This window comes from Octopus sinensis, linkage group LG2, assembly GCF_006345805.1.
Source record: "Octopus sinensis linkage group LG2, ASM634580v1, whole genome shotgun sequence".
NCBI lineage: Eukaryota > Metazoa > Mollusca > Cephalopoda > Octopoda > Octopodidae > Octopus > Octopus sinensis.
This window is the reverse complement of record NC_042998.1, coordinates 56,199,945-56,208,333: the sequence shown is the minus strand read 5'-3', so window position 1 is coordinate 56,208,333 and position 8,389 is coordinate 56,199,945. Positions and strand designations below refer to the sequence as shown.

General features: G+C 33.7%; 1 long non-coding RNA gene across 1 annotated transcript in view; it reads left to right on the top strand.

Annotated features, from left to right (window-relative positions):
* The first annotated feature begins 713 nt into the window (after positions 1 to 713).
* Positions 714 to 8,389, top strand: part of LOC115232528 — a 40,357-nt gene continuing 32,681 nt past the window's right edge. Inside the window, exon 1 of the long non-coding RNA XR_003883640.2 lies at positions 714 to 1,062. This is a non-coding gene — a long non-coding RNA (uncharacterized LOC115232528). The remainder of the gene's footprint in view (positions 1,063 to 8,389) is intronic.

The window sequence follows — 8,389 nt, the reverse complement described above, 5'->3', positions numbered from 1 at the left end:
GACTATTCATATATACGTATGTATATATATGTATGTATATGCTATAAGTATACATGTTACATATGTATATATACGTATGTATATATGTATATATATATATATATATATATATATATATATATACATATACATATGAGTGTGAGTATCTATAGATATATATATAATATATATATATATGTGTGTGTGTGTGTAGTACATATATGCATATATACCGCAAATACATACTGTGTATGCTTGTTTGAGTTTGTAGGTGGGAATTACATATTCCAGTGTGCAAAACTGCTGACAGACATCTACATATATTTGTACATGCGTATACATATATATAATATATAAATTTATATATATACGCACATTCATATATACATACTTATATACGCATCAATACAAGCATGCATGCATGCATACATATATACATATACATATATATATAATTACTTTATAAACCAGCTCCACATGTGGGCAGTTTGTTCGAAGTAGTATACAAATAAACAAGCATGCAAGCATAAAAACCATAATCTATAGCACCTCCTATGATAGGAATATTACAGTGGTGCACACCTATGCATTAATAGCAGCTTGTGAAGGTGTTAAGATAATACCAAGTCGATGTTGAACAGGCGGAGATAGCATCGACCAATAAATTTACAAAGATCTTCCCGCCTCTTTGTCATGACGTCACCACACCCCACCTCTTATTGATGGGGGAAGCCTTATAACAACAATTTCCTTACAATGTCTTTCGCTTAAACATTCAAAAACCAGAACAAAAAGCAGATCCGAGAGACGAAATCAGGCAGAAATCCGAGCAGTAACCACAGATATATATATATATTATACACGCATACAAACGTGTATATATTAGAATATATTACATACATATATATATATATATGTGCATGTATAGATAGATAGATACATACATATAAACATTTGAGAGATAGATAAGAGTGAGCTAGGTTGATACACCTGGCTGTGTATATATCAACTCATTACTTCTGTCATCTGCATCAGAAACAAACGCTAAAGTTATACAAACTCGATTTCTTCATTAAACCCAAGGTAAGAAAAGCTATCATTATTACATTTTTTAAAACATTTTTAGAATCACAAAAAGTAGATTGACGTATATACTGTATATAACAATACAAACACATATACACGCATACAAATGCACACACGCATACACACACATATACATACATACATACATACATACATACATACATACATACATACATACATACATGCATACATACATACATACAAATACATACACTCGTGTATGTATTATGTATGTGTGTGTATACACACAAACATAATAACATATGCAAACATATATAAACATACATATACAGATATATATATATTATGTGTAAATATGTATGTATATCAGTATGTTTATATATGTACATATATATACACACACGCACCCAATCACCCCACACACACACATACACACATATATATGTATATGTATGCATGTATATATAAGTATGCATCTATGTATGAACGATTTAGTATACATAATATGAACATCTCTGTACATGTATGCATATGCCAATGTTATCCGTATGTATGTTACATATACAGACATATATGGACACTTATCTACTTTCATGGGTAATTACTTACACACGTACATCTATACATAAATAGCCATAAACACACACTCTCACGTACATACATACATACATACATACATACATACATACATACATACATACATACATACATACATACATTGTCTTATGTACTAAAGTGATGTCCACACCCACTACACGGAAGCAAGTTTATCTACACACGCACCTACATACAGGCACATTCTAACTCATTCAATACCCCCTAAACCCTTGAACCGTGTTCACTTAAAAAAGGCCTTGTCCTTTTGTTAGAGCCCGGTTTGAATTCTGTGAAGCAAAATATCTTAAACCCCAAAGCAAAAAAAAATTATACATGCATATGTGTATGCACTGATGCATCTGCAACATGCATATTGTCATACATACGTACGTCCATAGGTATATACAAGGTTTAATGGATGATGAAGGAAACAAGATGCTTTCCTTCACAATGTTGCTACCAAGCAGGTGATAGGTCAAAATTAAATCTAAATTAAAAGTATAAAATAAAACATACATATATACATTAACTGACTGGCTAGTATACAAACATACATAAATGCATGCATTCAATATGTGACCGCATGTGTATCGCTGGCGATTTTTTTCCTCCGTCTTCCCTTCCTTGGATCTTTTCTTTTCCTATGTTTCTGACGAAGAGCTCCGCTCGAAACGTTAAATCCTCTTTCTTTCTTTCCTTTCCTGAGCGTCCAATAACACTATACTTGCTCCACGTCCTCGCATTGTTGTATTTTCTCTTTGTGTTTTCATGTTTGGATTAACTCTAAATGCATACATCCATACATACAAACAAACCTCTGGGGCATTAAAAATCTGCAAGACCTAGGTATTTAAAGGATAAGGAACAAAACAAGATGTTCCCCTTCACAGCCTTGCTACCAAGAAAAATTTCGGTAAAAGAACTTTGTTTCTAGCCGAACCCCGGTTCTTTTTACATTAGTAAAAAGTTTAAAAAGCAAAACAGCACACGTCATGCATGCTTATATATATGCATATATACATACGCGTTCTGTTACAAATACATATTTGTATATATCTGCCTGTTTTTAATAGCTTTGCAAATTATATGCTATCAAATAATAGGCATATATCCCTTATCTTTTATCTTTTACTTGTTTCATCATTTGACTGCAGCCATGCTGGAGCAAATCGATACCCAGGACTATTTTTTAAGCCCGGTAATTATTACATCAGTCACTTTTGCCGAACAGCTAGATAACAGAGACGTAAATACACCAACACCGGTTGTCAAGCAGACACAAAGACACTCATATAAATATATACATATATATATGAATACATACACACACACACATACAACAATGCACACACACACACACACACACACACACACACACACACACACACAACACACACACACACACACATATATATACAAGTATATACGATGGACTTCTTTCGGTTTCCGTCTATTAGTGTAGATCTTGTTATGGTATATCATTGCGCATGCATTACCGGAAGTTCATAGTAGACGTATTATTTTAAATTGTAATCGCAGATATACACAAATATATTTATTTATACATACATACATATGCAAATATATACACACACACACACACAAATATATAGATATATACGTATGTACGTATGTGTATATGTATGCGTGCATGTGTGTATGTATGTATATATGTATGTATGTACGTACGTACATACATACGTACATACATACATGCGTACGTACGTATGTGTGTAATATTCACCGGATAGTTAATGTGTCGATCCATTACATTTTTAACATTGCGTAACTGGGTCTCCGTTGTTTTCGACAATGAGTATTTAGCTGTTCGACCAACTGAATGACCTACTCATTGAATAAACGTCCAAGTGGCTGAGTATTCCACAGACACGTGTATCCTTACAGCAATCCTTAAACAGAATCAAGGTGTGTACCTTTAAATTACAGGTACAATCCACCCAACGTATTTCTGCATAGTTTTTATTCCAGATTTCACTCGCAAGCCTAAGGTCGACTTAAGGCTAACAGTGAAAGATACTTTGGCCAAGAAGTATGTTGTTGGGTCGAACCCAGAGAGAGATTTCTTTATCATTCGGTTGTTGTTGTACACATCAACCTTTACATTTATTCAGCTATCAAGATCAGAGATCGGATCTAATGGAAAGATAACTGCCCGATTCTTATCTTGAACCAGTGGCGTAGCTAGAATGTTCAGTACTTGAGTTTGGCGTTCGTCTCCGGGTCCTTCAAGCCTATGTTTTTTGCAGCAGATCCAAAAAGTGCTACCCCCACACCATAAAAGCGTCTCCCAATGCCGACCACTTCGCGCCATCACACACTTACTGTTTAGAATATTCCCAGATTGATTTTATAACAATTGCTACCAACTGCTGGGTGAACTGATATAACGTGGAGAATATATTGTTTAGTCAAAAAGAGAAAACAAAGTAACGAAATCCAAGCAGCAGATTAGAAATCATTACACGTGGTTAACTAATATTTTATCTACTGGCTTTTCTCATTAATTAGATTTAACATGAATTTTCAAGTAAGATAACAACTGACGGTTGATTCTATATACTTCGTTATGAAATTCACAATATGGTTTTGTCTTGTGAACATATGGTAGTGCGATAGATCCGAGGATCATATATATTCATTTGACTGATATTCCATGAGTCATAGATTGTTCGATCAGGGTAGGTCCAGAGCTTATACAACAACGACCAGTATACAGAGGTAGTCTGTAAGTTTTACGAATCAAAAGAATTTCTTTTTGCGATGATTGTGTTACTCAGTATTGTTATCATATTTACCTATGCAATAAAGGAGCATCTGTACGGTCGTTTTGGCCTGCAAGAAATAACAATTAACGTCCAACTAATAGTATCCCTACCGTCTTTAGAAAAGGAAATAGTGACAGTGTAAGATACCACTAAAAGGCGGTTGATCATAGACCTGCTTGATTGTAGCTAATTTGGTGGGGAAGTTAATATATAAAAAAAAAAACATTGGAATCAACTTTCATTTCCCTAGAGTCACGAGAATAAATACAAGCAATATATTGGAGTTCATTTAATTACTTGCACTCTTCTTCTCAAACAATCATCATCAGAGTTGATGTTATGGTTGGTGATCTGATAGAAGTTGTAGGATGCTCTACTGACTAGGGTCTAATGAATAATCCCTTACGCTCTACTTGCAGTCATAGTATGGCTGAATGGTTAAGAATTTCGCTTCGCAACCACCATGTACCCGCTTCGATTCCACCGAGTTCTTTAGACGAATCTCATTTTTATGGCATCGTATCTATCCATGACTTGTGAGTGAAAATGGTTAAACGAAAATTGTATAGAAGACCATCGAATAGATGCAACATGCATTTCAAAAGTGCAGCTTTGACCCACACTTTGTCACCCTGATTTTACCATAGAATTACTTTAAGGGTACACGTTTGTGTAGAATGCTTAACCAGTTTGACATCAGTTCAGAAATAGGTAATTACCTTGATCAAACAACAATATCCTCGTCGTCGAATGACGGAGATCCACTAAAATTGTAAGTTCAAATCCCGTTGAAGTCAACTTAACATATTTTCTTCGATAAAATATGTGCCAATCAATTACTCGAGCCAATATATATATATATATATCGACTATCCTTCCGTGTCCCATAAATTTGCGGGTCTTGTACCGTTGTTGGAATCAATTATAATGGGGAAACCTTGATAGTGATCAAGTTGAAGAGATTATAGAATGGCGAATTGAATGCTCAAATGTATTTAGTTTCGTCTCTTGTCCTTCTTACGTTTCTTATTTCTAATCCGAGTAGGGTTGATTCTACCCCCCCTCTCTCTATGGTCGATGAAAGAGTTTATTAGTCATGTAATAGAGTCGTTTCGATTTGCAATATTCCATTCTGAGCCGTCGTAGAAAAGATTCATTACAATATTCCTCACCGGTATAAACACCCTGGTATTTCCTTTATTTTGGCGCCTCTATATTCCAGGGATTTATTATATTCAATATCAGTCATTAAATACCTTTAATGATCTCTTGCGTTTCACATCGTAAATGTGTAGCTTTTATTTTATTTCAAAAGCGACATAAGCGGACGCAAAAATTACGCCATTTTACTTTCGAAGTGGTGTAACAGTTTCTGAGCGTTGGCCAGAAGCATATATATCTACTTCCGGTACTTAGTTATTTCTTGCGCTTTTTTTTATTTTATATCTTTTATTTTTCATTCGTACATTTTCTACAGATACATGTAAGGTTTATTTTAGACCTTTTAAATTGAGCGTCCTTACCAGTAATAGCTTCTCTACGTGGTTGTTCGACCTGCTACAAGTAGCAGTCAAATCCCTCAGATATCAACATACCATCTTAAAAAATTGAATAACTTGTTGGATAATGCAGTCCGAGATCTACAAATATGGGATCTATTCGGTTTGAACTGCAGTTTTTTCTAGCGGTGTCATATGAAATTGTCACCCATAATTATGACCCTAGAATCGATCTATTTTAGGGTTAGGGTTAGTTAGGGTTAGGGGTGGAGGAAGGGTATCTTTTTTTCTTCACAAATGTAAATAAACCCAATCTGTTTCTTAAACGAGGGACATATTCACACGGCACAGAATGCTTTTTAACTCAATAGACGTCATTGATTAGTTGAAATTTCAGAAATTGAAGAAAAAAAACAACAAATATCTTACAAACTATAGAATTTTCTCAATAAAGGCAAGAGAAAAAGATGTTTTATAAACACAATCTACCAGTATACGAAGTTTAAAATTTTTTAGTTACCTAGAAATTATGTTAAAAACTGCCGCTCAAACCGAAAAAATCCCAAATATGTTAGCATAGCCTCCATTGGAATGTCTTTAATCGTAGGTGTGGGTTATACGACGACGACGACGACAACGACAACAACAACACAACAACAACAACAACAACAACAACAACAACCACAAAGAAGAGAATTAGATATTTAAATAAAAATTCGAAAATGACTACACTCAGAAATCAAAACTGGGTATCTTACATTTGCTTCTTACTGTCTTACATTTGCTTCTAAGATGTTTGCCTATTCATTAGAATAAAGAGAGCTACAGAAATGTTATATGTCTGTGAGACAGAAGAATAGAATTTGGAATGCTCGGCAGTAGAATTATCAGTTTATTATTTGTATAAGACGAAACAATAAGAATGAGATGACATCAGCCATTGAAGCTTTCAAACTTTCTACAACCTGGCAGATGTTTCAAAATCCGGATAGAGTTCGTTCAGTCGACTGTTAACATGATGTTATACACACACGTACCCTCACACACTAGTATATATATGTGTGTGTGTGTGTGTGTGTGTGTATGTGTGTGCGTGTGAGTGTGTGTGTATATATATATATATGTGTGTGTGTGTGGTGTGTGTATGTATATATACTTATATGCTCACAGACATGTATTCACTGCTCAAACGCACGCACTCACACACAATGGCGAACAATACACACCCACACACCTGCATGTATGAATTTTATCATCCTCGTCCTTTCTCTCTCTCTCGTCTCTCTCTTTTCTTCTCTTTCCTCCCATCTCTCTCTCTCTCTTTGTCTGTCTGTCTGTCTCTCTCTTTCTCTTAATATTTATATATATAATATAATATATATATATATAATATGTGTGTGTGTATTTATGTATAGACAGATAGGCACATACATACATCCAGCACATATACATACATATATACAAATATACACACACACACACACCACACACACACACACATATATATATATATATAATATATATATATAATATATATATGCATACAAACACACATACGCACACACACACGCGACAGGCGCGCACACACACAGATATATGGTGTGTATGCAATATGGGGAGATGGGGAGATTATGAGAGAGCGAGCATACATGCTGCCACCTATCTGTTTCCCAGTTTATTTCTTCGTCATACATCCGCACACGTACTAACACAAACACACAATATGTATGTATGTATGTATGTATGTATGTATGTATGTATGTATGTATGTATGTATGTATGTATGTATGTATGTATGTATGTTGTATGATGTATTATCTAAGAGTGCGTGCGTGAAGATATAAAATATGTATATATATATATATATATATATTATATCTATATATATATATATATAGCAACAAGCTGCTTCACCAAACATACCGAAAATTTAGAAATAGCTGCTAATTATTTTAACTACAAACATAACTCCACAGTATTGCTGTCTGAGGAGTTATATTTGTAGTTAAAAGAATTAGCTGTTATTATAGATATATATATATATATATATATATAATATATATATATATATACGTGTATATATATATATATATATATATATATATATATATATATATATATGTATATATATATGTAATAGATATGTATATATATTGTTATATATTATATATATATATATATTATATATATAGATATATATAGATATATATAATATATATATATATATATATAATATATATATATATATATATATATATATATATATATATATATATATATATATATATATATATATACATGCGGGCGTGGCTGTGTGGTAAGAAGCTTGCTTCCCAGCCACATGGTTCCGGGTTCAATCCCATCACATGGCACCTTGGTTCCAGGCTCAGTCCATTGTGTTACATTTTGAGCAAATGTCTTTTACTGTTGCTTCGGGCCGACCAAAGCCTTGTGAGTTGATTTGGTAGACGGAAATTGGAA